The sequence below is a fragment of the Carlito syrichta genome, unplaced genomic scaffold (genome assembly GCF_000164805.1).
Source record: "Carlito syrichta isolate Samal-C Ts95f unplaced genomic scaffold, Tarsius_syrichta-2.0.1 Scaffold99233, whole genome shotgun sequence".
In the NCBI taxonomy this organism is placed as follows: domain Eukaryota; kingdom Metazoa; phylum Chordata; class Mammalia; order Primates; family Tarsiidae; genus Carlito; species Carlito syrichta.
In genome coordinates, this window is record NW_007043329.1 from 15025 (window position 1) to 33440 (window position 18416).

The window sequence follows — 18416 nt, forward strand, 5'->3', positions numbered from 1 at the left end:
ACTGCCCAACCACTTCGGGTGCCAATCACAAGTAGAGGGTCCCAGGTTACCCAGACGTCTTTCTGACTGGATTTAAAACTGAGGTTTCCATACCCTTCTCACATTTGATAATTTGCCAGAATGGCTCCCAGAACTTAGGAAAACACTTTACTTAGGTAACCCTAAGTATGCAAGTATAATAAAGAATACAATACAGGAACAGCCAGATGGAAGAGATGCATAGGGGAAGATGTCAAGGCGGGAAGCTTCCGTGTGCTCTCTAGGCACATCTTTCTCACAGCAATTCAGGATGTTCACCAACCACAAAGCTGATGATATCTCCTCGCTCAAGAGTTTTCATTTCATTTATTTTATTTTATTTTATCTTATTTATTTGAGTCTAAGTCTCACTCTGTTGCCACCGAAGCCTCGACTTGCTGGGCTCAGGCTATCCTTCCTCCCCAGCCTTCCAAGTAGCTGGAACACAGGCGTGTGCCACCACACCCGGCTAATTTTTTGATTTATTGTAGAGATGAGGTCTCGCCAAGTAGCCCAGGCTGGTCTCAAATTCCTGGGCTCAGGCAATCCTCTCACCTTGGCCTCCCAAAGTGCTGGGATTACAGACTTGAGCCACTGCACCTGGTCTAAGAGTTGTTATACAGTTCAATTCCATTACCTCCCTCAATCCTTTCCTTTTCCAGGAGGTTGGTAGATGGGACTGAAAATTCTGACCCTCTAATCACTTGGTCTTTCTGGTGCCCAGTCCCATCCTGAGACTACTAGAGGGTCCCACCCTGTCACCTAATTAGCATAAACCCAGGAGTGATTAAAGGGGGCTTCTTGAAAATTAAAAGAAAAGGTACTCCTATCACTCAGGAAATTGCAAGGGGTTGAGAAGCTCTGTGCAAGAAACCTGAGACCAAGTATATTTATTGGCCTACACTTCCCTTCACTGTCTTACTTCTCTAATCCCTACAGGTAGTCCCTTTACCTGCCAAATATGCCTCTTGAATCAAATCCTGTCTCAGGGTTTACTTCAGGACACCCAAAGTAAAATAATATGCAACTAAGCAACATAGGGCGATAACATATACAAACTTTTTTTTTTTTTTCAAATCTGTTCTAGCCGAGCAGGCACATAGAACATTCAATATAGAATGTTCAATGACAATGGCACTCCAAAGATCCAGGTGAAAATGCCTGTAGAGGAGCAGGGTTCCATTAGAGTAAATTAAAGAGCACTAAAAGAAAGAATGGTAAAGGCAATTCACAAGGTTGCTGAAATTGAGAAACATTCAGTGGAAATCTTGCAAAATACCATAAAATTAAATGAACCACTCTTCAGAGCACTTGAAAAGCAACATTTTCAGAAAGAACAAACCTGGAGTTCAAGGTTAGGAAGAACAGGAAAGATCTAATGTACAGCCTTATTAGCATTTTTCCTAGATGGGATTATAAAGGAAAAATTAAGGTGTAGGTTTGGGTGAAATATAAGCCAACACTGATTAACCCTCACATACCTTTACTCACCTCTAATAATACTACTATTTTATTAAATGGGCCATAACTGCTCTGTTGCTTGTCATTAGGTTCAAAGTTTATGTCACAATTGTAATGGGTTATTGATTGCCTCTTAAAGAACTTCATAGCTCCTTGGGCTTAGAATTCATTAATGAATGCTAGAGCTGATAAAGTTAGGTTTAATTACATACCATATGTCTTGTTAGACATTAAATTTGCATTTATTTTATTCTCAGTAATTTTTTTTTGCTCAGTTGAAATTTTATTTTACACTTTTGGAAAATAAATGTCTATCTTAGCTGTATTTTATTTGTTAGAAGCCATGAGCAACAGTGAAAACTTAATTTGGAAAAAATTTAACACATTCTTCCTTATGATGTATTATTTATGCAGTAGTAAAGCTGTATTTGTGCCTCACTTTGTAGTTAGCAAAATCTGTGATCTAATAGGTATTCTCCATTGTGAGGGCTCCTCTTTCTTGTTCCCAGCTGTTGGCTACAGTTCCATGCCCCATACATTGTTCTGCTAGAGAGTACATTATATATTATCCCTTATTTAGTAGATGTTTGTGTGTGAATGTGCAGTAGCCAAACTGGCCACAGAGGTATCCTCATGAGCTTGGACAGAAATGGAAAAGAAAAAGAAAACCTTTCACCCCAGGTCAGGAGTGCCTGTTTGAAGGACATTCTCAAAGTCTCTTATAATAAGTCAGTGGGCCTGATGTGAAGCCTCCAATAGTATATAAAACACATTTGTAAAGGAAAATACCACCATACCTTATCATTTATTACTCATGATAAGGTAGAAGCTAATGAAAGAAACAGTAATTTCTACTGTAAACTCCACTATCTAGTTCTCAAAATCCAGATCAAGTCTTTTCCTCCATTAAGTGTACCTGGACTACATAGAAAATTCCTTCTCCTCTGAGCTAAATACTCTTGTTTTCTTTCTGTCCTTCATTTGAAAGTAAACAATGCATTACGACGTGTTTAAAAGCCAGATTTCTTCGGGACATGGATGACTTCTTCTTCTATGTCTCCTGCTACAGGGTTGGCACTTTATTCAGAAGCCTAGGGAAGTAGTGACCACATAAAGTCCTCTTTTTGGAGAAAGACAGAGGAAGGGCGTAGGGAAAGAACATCAACATAGAAATGTTTTAAACATAGGGGAATCTATGGAATTGTTATCAAAGCATATTGGGGTCTGCTCAGTCAGTGCAGTCAGGCCAAACATCCACACTGAGGTTTTGCAACCGAAGAAATTTATTTGCATGGCACCAAGCAAGGAGAATCAGGCAGGTTACACATAAGACCTGCCAACTTCTTCAATGACTTAAAAGCAAAGATTTTTAAAAGAAGGAATAAATTTTAGAAGAGCAGAAGTTACAGACAAAATTATCAATCAATACATGGAGGTTATATAATAGTTTGGTCTAAAAAGGCAGAATATCTTGAAGTGGGTGATGGGAGGGGGGGAGGGAATAATTTATGAACCATAGGCAAATTCAAAGACTCGGATTTGTGATTGGTTAAGAAAGTGAAGCTTTGGCTAAAAGCTTGGGATCAGTGGAAAGGAATGTTAAGATCTAACCCATGGGCATTACTTCTTCCAGGTCCCTCAAGAAGACATGTAGAACAAAGAAGGCAATCAGAGTTTGGTCTTTATTCCCCTTTATCTGAGGTCTACATGCCATCAGATCCATTTGGTGAGGGTCTAGTTTTCTTAAAAACTCAGAGACATATGCTAAGATGCTATTTTTACTTCCTATAGGTAATCAAACATCTTATGACTCTAACTTCCTTGGCTGTTATTTTAAGCTACTATTACCTTCTTGTTTATCAGATTGCCATTTACTTCTCAGGGCTAACTAGGTATCTGGAATTTTTCTTGAAGGAGCTCAATAATTTTGTTTTACTTTCATGCTTGGGAGGGCCTGGCAGGCCCGTATGAGCTGGTTTGTTTCAAAATACTCCCATGATCTCTGAGAACTTCACGATCAAAATCCTAATGGCTAACTTTAGTCTGTTCCAAAAACCAGCTCCTCTTGTAGAATATCATCCAGGCGCAAAGGCAAAAAGTAAACTGGAAAAATTTAATCAAAGAAAGCTGTAGCTTAATCAATGGTATTAGCATATCTGAAGAAAGAGTATGTCAATAGATATGGGGGAGGCTGTTCTGTATGGCATATTAAAAAGGAAAATCTCAAAGGAAAGATTTGGACAACATTTTTGAGTCTTGAGGAGATGCAGCTCCCTCTACCATTCTGATATCACAGAGTCATGAGAGCACCATGGTTACTGTCTTAGTCCATTTTGTGCTAATATAACAGAATATCTGAGACTGCGTAATTTATACAGAATAGAAATGTATTTGGCTTCTATTTCTGGAGACTTGGATATCTCTATCCAAGATAGAGAGACAGGCAACTGGTGAGGACCTTCTTGCTACTTCATTTTATGACAGAAGGCAAGAGGGCATAAGAGCACATGTGAGAGACAGCAAGAGAGAAGGGAAGAAGGACAAATTTAGTCTGCTACAAGGACCTCACTTGAGGTAAACACCCTACTCCTGCAATACAGCATTAATCCACTCATGGGGGCAGAGTAGTCTTGAAACAGCAATGTACAATAGCCACTTCTTAAAAGTTCTACTTCTCAATACTGTTACATTGAGGATTAAGTTTCCAATGCATGAACTTCAGGAGACACATTCAAATCATAACAAGGGACATCCTTTAAGACTATCACCCTTTCTTAAGCACAGCAAAGCAAAGGAAAGATGTAGGTCATGTGTCCCCAGTTTTTCAGAAATAAAATAAATATGTGTAACTGTGAGGATCACAAGGAAAGGGTCAGAAAATATGAAGCCAGTTATATAAATTGTGACTTATAAATTAACATTTTTTGAAGTTAAATAACTAAAAACTTGCAAAATTTGCAATCAAGATAAAAATTAGAACAAACAAAAAATGTTTTACTGTTACAGAATAAAACCGATATACAGTGTAGAGAAAACTTCACCATAACATCTAAACGTTATAACCACCCCCCATGATCTCCTTATTTTGATTCTATTTTGAGATTATAATTTTAATGCTACTTCCTACTTTGGATGTGCTTTCAGTGTAGCATATTTAAGGTGGTTCTTCTCTTAACTCTTCTTTCATTTTCATGAAACGTAACTTCTGCCGGGCTCGGTGACTCAGCCTGTAATCCCGCGCTTTGGGAGGCTGAGGTGAGTGGATTGCCTGAGCCCGCGGGTTTGAGACCCGCCTGGGCAGCGAGACCTCATCTCTACAATAAATCAAAAAATTAACTGGGTGTGGTAGCGCACACCTGTAATTCCGGCTACTTGGAAGGCTGAGGCGGAAGGATCGCTGGAGCTCAGCAGGTCGAAGCTGCGGTGGCCGGGAGTGGCCACTGCACTCCAATCTGGGTGACAGAGTGAGACTCCAACTCAAAACAACAACAACAAAAAAAAAAAACATAACTTCTTTCAGGGTGATTTTACCTGGCTAGTCATTCTAAGAACTCTTCCCTTGTACTTCCCATGCAACACACAGTACACATATAATTACATGCTTACGGTCTTGTTTGTACCATGCTGTAGCCTCTGTGGGGCCATGGTCCTTTTTTAGGATGACCAACAGTCTCAGCTTTATGGAATTTGGGGCTTAGGGAGAGGGCGGCCCTGAATGCAGGGCTTTCAATGCTGAAACTAGAACATTCCAGGAAAAAAAATGGAACAACAATTTATTCACTTTATTGTACACTGCTGTTTTAAGGCTACTATTGCAGTTTCTACAAAATATATTCAAAATATGGGATGTGCGGCTGATCTGGCTACAACATCTGTCACCCCACTGAACACCAGGGCTGATTCAACTGACTTGGCTGCCTAGAAGGGTGTCCCCTTACTCCCTTACTGCTCTATATGCATCCCTTCCAAAGCCACATGCTCAGCTGAAGACGATGACCATTATCCCTACTAGAGGACGACCATTCTTCAGTCAAGGATATATGAATAGCTGTCCTCTCCTGCTAGAACCTCCAAACAAGCTCTCAAAATTGGTATAAGTTAAAAATGTGATTTTGCATTTACAGTTAACCGAGCCAATTCAGTATGCCTTTCCTTGCAAATATTTCAAAATTTGTTTACATTTTGAAATATATAAAGGATAAATTCTTTTTGGTTTTTTCCCTATTTTTGTCTCCAAAAAATGTGAAAAGAACCACAATACATAATACAATACATAATTGCTTGCACATTATAACTCTGAAATGCACAGTGCAATATTGAAAGGGAACATAAAAGTAGTTACTTTTGTTTCATGATAGATAGGGTCATGGTTTTCTTCTACTGGAAGATTTTTGCATTCCAAATTATTTTTTATAATTTTTAAGTTGACTTAACAGTTCTTCTGAACTCTAAATCTTATTCTGCTTTCTCTCTGAAATCTTTCCAAGAATCTTCTGGAAAGAAATAATGTTTCTTCTCTGAATTCTTTTACAGTTGTTGCCCATGACACTCATCTATTATATACCCTTGTTGTGACTAATAGTTCTTTCTCCCTCTTTACTGTGACCTTGCTGCCTATCTACAATAGCCTTTACACTCCTGGAGGATAGGCATTATGTTTTCTATTACTTAGGGCTTCCTCCAGTGCCTTACAATCTCTCTACCAAACTGTCCCTGCCTGGTCCTTTCCAGCCCTGCCTGGGGAACCCTACACTCCATTATCCAGAAAACTGCAATTCTAAGCTGTGATCCTTCTGTCCTGTAAAGCTCAGGAATACAGACAGATTCTCATGGAAACATGAGACATTCCTTCTCCATAATCTCTGCCTTTAGAAGTCTTTATTGGCCCCAGGATAGCCACTGTGAACCCAGTCTCTGTAAATCAATCAGCCAGAGATGTGCGGAGTGGAGGCTGAACACCAACATCTCCCAACACACACCCTCCCGCCCTGTTCCACCCAGAAGCAAGAAATGCATTGCTTCTCTAAGTGGGAAAGGGAAAAGCAGGAAGCAGCCTGGAGAAGGAAACAGCGCTGATGGGGAAAACAGACTGCTGTGTCTAAAGAGATGCCAACTGTAAGATTTAAGCTAACAAAGTTTCAGAATTTAATCTGAGGCTTCAAAAGATGGGACTGCAGTTTCAGAAAACCTTTATAACACCTGTTTCATGACCCCATGTACATTTTATAGAGGGGGGTTACTTGCCACAACAAGGGCATGTCTTATACCTGTATACCAATGAGTCTTATCTCTGGAAGCAAAGTGGATAGATTTAAATGATAAAGTAGCATAGTCTTCCCTCTAAAAATGTGCATGTTTCAAATCACAGGGAATAAAAGAATCTGAAGCATAGACAAACTGGAGAGAAATATGGAGACAGTAGACCTATGGCAGAGTTTGACCTATTGTGAGGAGAAGAAAGGAGTCTCTCCTTCAGAGTGATCAATGCAGCACTAAATTTGCATCCATTTGGGGAGAAATTAAATTAAGGAACAAGAAATCATACTCAAAATGCTTTGTAGAAAGCCTTTGTACTCTCAAGTATAAAAACATATTATACATGTTAACTTTTCTTTCCTGGATTTATTGTCTTTTATTTTTCACTCTTCATGTTCAAATGTATTCTCCTTGCTTTGTGTGAATACTCAATGCAGGAACAAAAGGCCCATTTGTCATGCTGGAGACTGAGAACACATCAGGTATAATGGAATTCTGACCTGGGCAGCTCTCATCATTTGTTCAGACATCTCATCACTTCACTCTGACATTCTGTGCTGTTCTTCTACTCCTAATCTACATGACCCCACGCAGCATCATCACAACATTATGTAATTAATATCTTTAAACAAAGTTTTCTTCACTACCCTCCCCTTGTAATTTCCTAAAAAGCTTCTGGCTCATTCCTCAATCTTAGCGGAATCAATATGCTCTGAAAGCAAAGTCATCTGCAGAGGACAGGAACAATTAATGATAACGTACTCAAGTACATGACAGAACAGAGAGGAGGGAACTCTATCCTATTATATAACTGGATACCATTCATGATATCATAGCATGAATGTGTTGCTGAAAAACCTAAACCCAAATCCTTGATGAAACTGTATTTCTAATGTAGTATAGTATTTTCCCCTATTAGATTATGCTTTTTTTTGTACAGAGTGAAAGTATTTTGTTTTTATATTTTGATTTTACCTGTTAAGACAAAGATAAAGAAGGATGCAGCAGTGAGAGCAAGACCTATCTGGAATGTTCAGTGTTCTCTCTGGAATGACCTCTACTTTCTTTGTCCTATCTAAATCTTTTCCATTCATTACCCAACCCAGTTTCATAACCGTCAGGGAGTTTCCACATGGTTCCAGTTTTCAAGGCTCAGGCTTGCTCCCTCTTGTGGATTTACTATACTCTGTTCCTGACTGGGGTTTCTTGGGGAGACCTGGGTCCTAGCACTTACTGGGTGTGAGACTTTGAGTTAGTGACCTAGATACTGTGTCAGGGTTCTCTAGAGAAATTGAACCAATAGCGTGTGTATATGTGCATGGAAAGAACAAAAGAGAGAGAGAAAGATTGATTATACAGAATTGGCTTACATGACTATAGAGGCTGAGAAGTCCACATATCTGCCACCTGCAAGCTGGACCCCCCAAGAGAGTCAATGGTGTAAGTTTCAGTCCAAGGTCAAGAGAAGACTGATATTCTAGCTCTAGCAGTCAGGCAGAAAGAGAGGATTTTCTTTTTCCCTGCCATTTTGTTCTATTTATGCTTCAACAATTGAAGGATGCTCACTCACAATGAAAAGGGCAGTCTCCTATACCCAGTCTACTACTTTAAATGCTAATCTTATCCAGAAACACCCAACAAGCATACCCCAAAATAATGTTTAACCAAACATCCCGTCTAGTTGACACATAAAATTAACCATCATAGCAACAATTTGATTCCTTCTACTGGCAAAAGAAAATATGAGATTAGAGCAACATTTGCCAACACATTTCAGTTATTCCTCATGAATAACTGGTACTAAACTTGTCTTTCAAATCAGGAACTTTGTTAAAATGAAGAATTCATTTCCATAAACCGTGTATAATGCACAGTATTTCCTAAAATTATTTGACCGGGAAACGTTTTGCAAGGTCAACATCCTGCAGGAAACCTTCTGGAAAATATTGAATCCCAATCTCTAGATCTCCACGGGGAATCCTTAGTCCTGACAGAGGGGTCAGTTGCTCTTGAGTTGTCATTTAACTTATGCCTTTTCTTTAACTATAAATCATGCAGAAGTATATTTTATTATGTATGAAGCTTTTAAGTTATTTCCTCAATCTCTGTATACATAGGAAAAAAAAGTGTACTCCTTAACATATTAGAACTTGCATATATGATCACTGTCAAGAAAAGAAAAAAATTATCCCTAAGGCATGCTTAACCAGGAGTCCAATTCATCTGCCAACCTTCAAGAACATGGAGATGAACATGACAGAAAGGACTGTCCCCTATCTGAACTTTCATTCACCACCATTCAATAACCCTTATTCAGGTCCAGACCAGTGGCACATTTTTGCCAGCAATCATTACATTTCCAAGAAAATTTCATTAACTCTGCTACAGAGATTTGAGAAATACGTTCCTTAGGTGTCACCAGAAAATGTGTTGATGCTTGAGGGAAATATCATGCAAAGCAAGAAACTTGTCGTCTTCAAAAATAATTTTGCCTGGAATTTCCTCGTAGATGATCTTCCCAGAGATCATGGTGCTACCAGATCAGGAGACCCAAGCCTTGCTATGTCTCTGCCATAACAACTTCCTTCCCTTGCAGTGGCTCGCAGAGAAACCTCAAGTCTTATTTTATGACCTTTTTCCACATACATAGTCATATCTTGTTTTCTTAATTGGATCAAGAGCCATTTAAGTTCTGGGCTCATATCATGTATGTCTTTGTGTTTTCAAAAATAGGAAAATTAGGGTGCAGTAAGTACTTGTCCACACTGTTCTTGCTATTTGCTTCTTTGTGACTTCATTATTGCTATTACCCACTCATTTCCCCTCCAAAATAACAAATCTATCTCCCATTTTCACCTGTGCAAATTCTACACATTATCTACTACCTACTTTATTTTTATTTTTATTTTTTTTTTTGAGTTGAAGTCTCACTCTGTCACCCAGACTGGAGTACAGTGGCCACTCCCGGCCACCGCAGCCTCGACTTGCTGGGCTCCGGTGATCCTTCCGCCTCAACTTTCCAAGTAGCCGGAATTACAGGCATGCACTACCACGCCCGGCTGATTTTTTTGATTTATTGTAGAGATGAGGTCTCGCTGCCCGGGCGGGTGTCGAACCCGCGGGCTCAGGCAATCCACTCACCTCAACCTCCCAAAGGCGTGGGACTACAGGCTGAGCCACCGAGCCCGGCTTACTACCTACTTTAAATGGTACCTCATTTACTAACCCTTCTCTAATCCTTCAATCTAAGCTCCCAAAACCTCAGTTGCACTTTCATCATGATACCTGCCGTATCACATCTCCTCTGTCAATTTTTCTCCCCTACATTTTTCTAGTTACCCCAGCTAAATTATATACTCCTTGGAGATAGAGATCTTATCTTACTCATATATGTTCTCTCATGGTACTAATTCAGTGTTTATTGAAATAAATTGAACATATGCGTCTGTAGCAAACAAAACACCCCAAAACGAAGTGTGTTAAATCAACCTCCATTTACTTCATTCATGATTTCTGGTGCAGCCATTAGGCTAGGATCAGCTGGGGAGGTCTTCTGGGCTTAATTATTGGAGTCAACTGCTAGTCAGGTAGGCAACTATACTCCTAGGGTTAGCAGGCTGTTGGCAAGGGTGATGCAAGCAACTAGGCCACATGTTTCTCATTTTCCAGCAAGCTAACCAGGGCTAATTCATATGGCAGCTGTTAGGGTTCTGAGACCACAAGTGGAAACAAGCCAGATCCCTTGAGGCTGAGGCGTGGAATTGGCATAACATCACTTCTGCCACATTCTATTGACCAAAGAAAGTCACAGTCCAATCCAGGTTCAAGGGGTAGAGAAATAAACTCTACCTCTTGATGAGAGAGGCTGCACCGTCATATGCCAAGGCTCTGCATAAAGGGAAGGATAGAGAATTATGGCCATTCTGCCATTAACCTCAAGAGTTTTTCATTTTGGCAAGTCTAAAACCATCAGAAACATTCACTTGCCTGACATAGCTTCCATTCATCATGTTCTCTGTTGTGAGGCATAAAGTCATTTACCAAACATTTACCAAAGACAGAGTTACTGCTGATAATTATCACCATGCATGGAAATGTGAGGTCATATGAAATGGGAATAGTCATTATTTTAGTCCCCTAGAATCTACAGTCTAGTGAATACATACTTGAAATGTCTAATTCATCTCTCTTTGTTTTGTTCAGTTGCACATGATTTAGAATTAAGGAATCATCAACTGCTAAAGGCAGTAATAATCTTCAAGATCACCTAGTCCAAGGGTTGCAAACTGAAATGCTTTGGAGACCAAATAAGTAAGATAAATGAGTAAAATTCAGTTTAAGTCAAAATGAAGTAAGAGATTGTGAGAGACTGGCTGGCAACTGCTCCAACTGAAGTAATTAAGATTCTTGCTTTAAAAAAAAAAGAAGGAAAAAATTGCTCAAAATAAATAAAATACAATTGCAGACTAAATTCAGACCCCAGGCTTCCATTTTTGTCATTTCTGATTCAAGACCAACTCTTACTTTACAGCTGGGAAAACTAAAGCCCAGAGAGGTTGACATTTTTCTCAAGATGGCCCAGCTGATCAACTGCAGAAGTGAGACTAGATTCAAAGTGGCCAGTTGTTTGGTGCTAACATTAACACCGCTTAGAGTATAATTTTTTTTTAAGTTTTCTTTCTGTTGGGAAAGCTAGATTCAATCTCTTCACAAAATAGTTGCCTCATGGGTTTTGTCGGAATTGAAAAAGCTCTCCTGGAAAATGGCTGCCTCATGGGAGTGACTTCCTGGGTCAGGTTTATGAAAGGAATGACAATTTGATTTGTGGCACTTTCCCGTGGGAGCCATGCTGCACTCTTCCTGACTGCAGGCAGGAGGCCAGGGAGGCTGAGGTGAAGAAGTGACTGGCTGGCATGCTGATAGATACCACTAACCTGGGTACGGGCTGTGCTTTCAGACAGCCCAGGAGACATATCTGACTTGCTCTTCTGCCCCTTCAGGAGACACTGCTTAGCAGAAGTGAAAATGGCAATACAGGATAAGAAATTAGAGAAATCCAATAAGCAATAAGGCTCCAGTCACTAGTGGCTAGAAACTGGGGTTGTGGTTATCTCTCCCTTGACTCTGTGGGTGTGTTTACTTCCAATTTTTAAAAAGTTCTGGTTTTCTCATCCTTGCCCCTGAAGAGTGAAGGGTTTTTTGTTCAGGGAACAGAAGGAGATGTAGCCAGTGTTGAAGAGTGAAGAATGATTTATAAAACCAAGGAAAAGGTTTCTAACAGAAAATTATACCCCGAGTATACTCAAGTGTGCAAACCACAATTTGGCCTGCTGCCTGGCTTCATAAGGTATCAGTGGCCTTGCTGTGACTCACTCAGAGAAGTCTCTCCAAACGTCTGCCTGTGACAGTCATAGCATAGATACCCTTGGTATAAGCCACATATCCTCTCAAAGCTGTCATCTCTGTTCCTGTAGACAATGAATTCTTGGTAGATACTTGGTGACAAAACGGGCTGATGGGATAAGAAATCACTTGACTTCAAAGTATTTTCTAGCATAACAAAACACAAACAAAAATAAAATGATTTTACTAAAACCCCTGGAGGTTGTAATTAAAAGAAGGGACACTGAGTCGGTTGTGCTAGCAAGTGTCTGTAATCTCAGTTATTCAAGAGGTTGAGGCAGGAGGATTGCTTGAGACCAGGAGTTCAAGTCCAACCTGGGCAACATCGTGAGACCTAGTCTAAAAAACAAAAACAAAAAACAAACCAAAAAAACCCTACACAAAAGATTTGACACTGGATGTGCAAAGGCAAAAAAGAAATAGGTACAAACAAAAATGAATCAGTTAAAAGTAGGCTCTAAAAGCCAAACACACACACACACACACACAAACACACACACCACACACACACACACATGCACGAGCGCATACACATACATACACACACTAGCCCAGATAGGAGATCAATTCCTTTTAGCCCAGATGGTATGATCAGGATGCTTGGCAGGGCAGCCTTGTTCCTTCTAAAGTGCTTTACAATCTTTATTCAAGAGTGAATAAAAGTGCTTACTTATCTGGGGCCCATCTGATCTAATATGAAAAGAAAGATTAAAAAGGCAAGCAGTTTTAGGACAGGTATTTGCCCCTGGGTATTTTCAGAAATATACACACCCAGGTAATGTCAGCTCCAGTTTTTACCCTCTATTTGAACAGTACCCATATACTTCCACACTGCTTTTAAGATGGGACATTTTGGTACATATCAAATGAAAAGCAGGAATGTGCTGTACTGGTGGTCAGGGGAAACACGCTGTCCCCTGGATCTGCTGAGACTCACACCTGAGTCCTCCCAAGTCCCAGGTTTCCTCATTTGTAAAATCTGGGCAAAATTTTATGAAATTCCCTTTAGCTTGACAAGTCTTTTCCATTGATTTTGAAATACTGTTTATCCATTTATGCATTCAACTTCATTCATTCATCAAATTTTACTCCCATGCCATCTCCACGGTACTGATAGCTAAGTATAAAGTAGTGAACAAGAAAAATAGAGTCTCTGTCCTCAAGAAGCTTTCATTCTAGATAGTGACAGATAATGAGAAACCAACAAAAAGCAAGATAATTTGAGATTTACTTGGGAGATGATAACCAGGATAAGGGAAAGAACCTAATGTTGTGCTAGAGATTGTGATGGTTGAAAATACCTGATCAACAGGTAGTCAAAAGTTCTGAGTAGGCTGGGCGTGGTGGCTCATGCTGCAATCCCAGTGCTTTGGGAGACCAAGACAGAAGGATCCCTTGAGGTCAGGAGTTCAAGACCAGCCTGAGCAACATAACGAGACCTCATCTCTACAAAAAATAAAAAAATTAGCCAGACCTGGAAGCACCTGCTGCTCTAGCTACTAAAGAGACTGAGGCAGGAGGTTCACTTTGAGGCTATAGTGAGCTACAACTGAGTCATTGCACTCCAACCTGGGCAATAGAGAGAGACCCTGTATCATAAAAAGAAAAAAAGAAAAGTCCTAGGTATACCTCTCAGTTGTGCCATAAATTAGGTGTATGATATTAACTAAGCCTCTTTCCTTCTCTGTACCTGTATTCATTTTCTGTCACTGCTGTTACAAATTGGCTCACATTTAGCAGCTTAAAACAACACAGATGCATTGCCTTACATTTTGGTAGATCAGAAATCCAACAAGGGGCTCACTGGACTAAAATCAAAATATGAGCAGGGTTGTGTTTCTTTCTGGAAGCTCTAAGGGAGAATTTGTTTTCTTGCTCACTCAGCTTGTTGGCAAAAATTTGTTTCCTGCTGTTGTAGAAGCAAAGTTCCTGTTCTCTTGCCTCTTGTAAGAGGAGAGCCATTCTCAGCACCCGCAGCCTCCATGTTGACTCATTGCCGCCTCCTCCATCTTCAAAGCCAGCAACTTGGGTGGAGTCCTTCTTATATCACATCTCTCTAATTTACTCTTCTGCTTTTCTCTGTATTTGTAAGGACTGGGGATCAGGTTATGTTTACCAGAATAATCCAGGATAATCTCCTTATCTCAAAGTCCTTAACCTTAATCATATCTACAGAGTCCCTTTGCTATGTAGGGTAACATTTTCACACGTCCTGGGGACTCAAATGTGGACATCTTTGAGGGAGAAGCAATATTCTGCCTACCATAATGCCCCAATTTCCTTTTCAGTAAATAAAGCTCTTTCAAATTCCAAATAGAATGACTCATTTTGCATCCATGTTTTGTCAAAACTAGAAATCATGTTTCTTTTCCATAACAACTCACGTGAAAGTATACTGAGAGTGAAGGCAAAAATCTCTCAGGTGAAAGGGATGCTCATTTCACTTAGGACCAGTGATGGAGACTAAGTTGTGGAGTCTTGGCTATATAACCACTATGCAGTCTCAAGGATGGAGCTGGGATCATGCTCCGGGTTGATCCCTGAAATCAGGTGCTGTCAGGGCTGCCCGGTGTTACATGACTGCTGCTGATTCTTCTGACTGTAATAAGTAGAATCACTTCATTAGAGTCACATTGCCTACCAAGCAAATCAACACAATGAACTGCTTAAATTTGTAGCTTCAAGGGAAACACACGCAAAGCTTCCCACAAATATTCCTGCAAGCATGTATCCCAGGTGTGGTGACTGTGTCCCATGTCCATTTCCTGAAATGCGAGGCCACCACAGGCTTTACTATGCCCAGGATACACACTCACACACACCTAGAAGAACAGAATTCCTACCTGATCAAGTCAAGGTTGGTGGATTTGCAACTGTTTTTAGATGTTCTAAAATACCAACACTGCTGAAAAGCAATGGCTATTTTCTATTTGACTTTTTGGTTTTGTAAACTGAGAGAAAACCAGACTGGGGAGGGGTGTCAACAACAGGAACTCTGGCATAGAGGCTGGTGATTAACTAAAGCCAGTGGGAAAGAATCTACACATTTTTCTGGGTTGTGGGTTTCCTAAGAGCAGCAGGGGATCTTGATAAGTTAGGGCTATAATGTCAATGGTCTTCCCTGGTGTCCAGAACTTGCTCTTGGAAAAATTGGCTGTGATTGCACCCATAGCCTAGAGTTAGGCTGGTCAACTGGTCTGCTCAGGGATTGAAGCATAGAAATTGAGCTCAAAAATACCACGTAAATATAAGTCCCTTGAGACACACAGTCATTTCCAGAAGCTACCACATAAGTCAGATAATTTTTAAAAGTCTTACTTTGAAGATTATTAGAAAGAGTATAGAATTTCGAATGTGGAAACAAAAGACCCTCCCCTGAGTCTTTTAATAAGACCTTAAGCAGATCATTTAACTTCTCAATCTCTTCATCTGTGAATTGGGAATTAATAATATCTACAACACACCTACCTTATAAGGTTCAAATAAAACAAAATAAGTATAAGTGTTTTGCAAGAAGTAAACACCTTACATGTATTAATTCTTAGTGCTATTATCTCTCACAGTTCTTCAAGAAAGAGTAAATCGAGGGTGTTTCTTAATTTTGGTTAACTACCACAGTTGTAGCCTAATATTACTTGTAACCTAATGCTATACTTTTTTTTATTTTAATTTTAAAATTGTGGGGTACAGTGAAGGCTTAGGTTTATAAATATGCATCAACCAGGCACCCTTGTTGATAAGGGGTGTCTCCCTGTCCCCAGACAGATATTCACTACCATTAGTCCCACCTCCCTTCCCCTCCCTACCTCCCCTCCATAGTTTCCCACCACTGTCAGTCCTTTTCTTATAGTATGATAGATGTTCAAGGTCCACTATATGATCTTTGTTTCTGTGAGAGATCACTCAGTATTATGACTCTAGTTCCATCCAGGTTGCTGTGAAATTCATGATTTTGTTCTTTTTTATGACTGCATAGTATTCCATTGGGTATATGTACCACATTTTTTTAATCCAGTCCACTTTTGATGGACAGCATGGTTGGTTCCAGGTCCTTGATATTGTGAACAATGCTGCAATAAACATATGTGTGCAGGTATCTTTTTGATAGAGTGATTTGAGTTCTTCAGGATATATTCCCAGTAGGGGGATTGCGGGGTCATATGGAAGGTCGATATTTAGAGCTTTTAGGAATTGCCATATTGCTTTCCATAGAGGTTGCACTAGTTTATACTCCCACCAACAATGTAGAAGTGTTCCCTTTTCACCACACCCTCTCCAGCAACTGTTATTTTTTGAGTTATTGATAATGACCATTCTGACTGGAGTTAGGTGGTATCTCAGTGTAGTTTGATTTGCATCTCCTTGATGATTAGTGAGGTTGAACATTTCTTCATATGTCTGTTGGCCGCTCAGATGTCTTCCTTTGAGAAGTGTCTGTTCATATCTTTTGCCCACTTTATAATGGGCTTGTTTGTTTTTTTCTTTTCAGCACGTTTGAGTTCCATGTAGATCCAAGATGTTAGACCTTTGTCAGACCTGGAGTTGGCAAATACATTTTCCCAGTCTGTGGGTTGTCTCCCTGCTCTCTTGGTGGTTTCTTTGGCTTTGCAGAAACTTGTCAGTTTAATGAGGTCCTACTTGTCTATCTTATCTCTTATGGCCCGTGCGTTTCAGGTATTGCTCAGGAATTGGACACCAGTTCCAATTTCCATAATGCTATACTTCTTAAGACAGAGTTCACAATAATAATAATGAACATAATGGTTCATATTTATTATGCAATAATTATTGTACTACTGTTAGATTTAATTCTTAAAACAGTCCTGTGAGGTAGTACTATGATTTCTATTTTGCAGATGAGGAAACTGAGGCTTGGCATGCTTAAGTACTTTCCCAAAGTCACACAGCAAGTCAGTGGTGGAAATGGATGAAAAGTCAAACCCTCACACTCTGACTCAGAGCCTATATCATGTTATTCCATGCTAAATCTTATCTTGTTTTTAGTTCAAAAATTCCTAAAGTAAACCTGCGGTGAAGATAAATTATTGATGGCAGACTATAGCCCAGGAAAGTAAAAGGAGACCTATGAATCCACCCCCAGAAAAAGTAGATCATACAAAAAGAAATAGGGAGAAGTGCAGTTTCCAGTCAAGAGATGGAAGATATTATAATATGCTGCCGGGCTGCTTTCATATAAACTCTATAAATAAATTATTTTTCAAATATTCAATAAAAAAGCAAGCGTTATTTAAAGACATGGCCAGGTAAAATGACAAATGGCATACCATTTCAATTTCTCTCAGGCATGCAAGTTTTAGCTGAATAAACATAAAAGAAATCAATCTACATGGTGCAAATGTGAAAAAAAAATAAGATCTATGTCAGCAATAATAAAAGGCATCTACCATTCTGAAACAGCCAGCTCATGGAAAATGGATACCCAGACCAGAGAGCAAAACATGGTGGGAAAGCCAAGAACCTCTTCCAGTCAGTTCTAAACTGTCAACATTCAATTAAGGGCATAGTCTTTGGGAAAACAGGCCATAAAAAGATTCTGCAAGATAAACTGAATAGAGAAACCCTGATAAAAATAAACTCTTTGCTTTTGTCCTTCTGTGGTTAGCAGCAATTCCAGATCTCAGCATGGTTTTCAAATATTAATTATCTCTCAAAAAATCCCATGAGGCAACCTTTATATTGTGGTGTGACAGACCATATCTGCATGGAAAAGTGTCAGCACAAACCTTCTAAGTAAAGGTTGTAATTGAGATATATTTTGGGAGAAAATCAGGGGTTGCTCCACAATTAATCACATCATTTTCTAAACTTAACAATCTTAGTTTAAGACATGCAAGTAAAAACAAGGAATCAGATTGTTAGAATCTTAAAGATCATCTAGTCTAGATGCAAAATACTAGCAATCCAGGGCCAAATCTGGTCCAGGAAAAGATCTGTTTGACTTGCATAACTGTATTTTCTGTTTGATTTAATTTTAAAATAGTTGTTAGCATTTAAAAATTGGAAAATTTCAAAGTTGAAAAATCTAAATTTACCTTGAAAATATGAAAAAACAGACAATACTAGGCCCTCATTCCTGAATGAAAACTGCTAGATTAAAAAAGGATGAACCCTTCCAGACATGGTGTGTGTTTTACATATTAACATAGTCTCTATCAGCACCCATTATCTTGCACTCATTCTACTTCATTTACATTATCAGCCTGGTCTCTGTGGTCTGACCTTTCCACTTTACAAATGAAACTTAGAGGTCTGTGTGA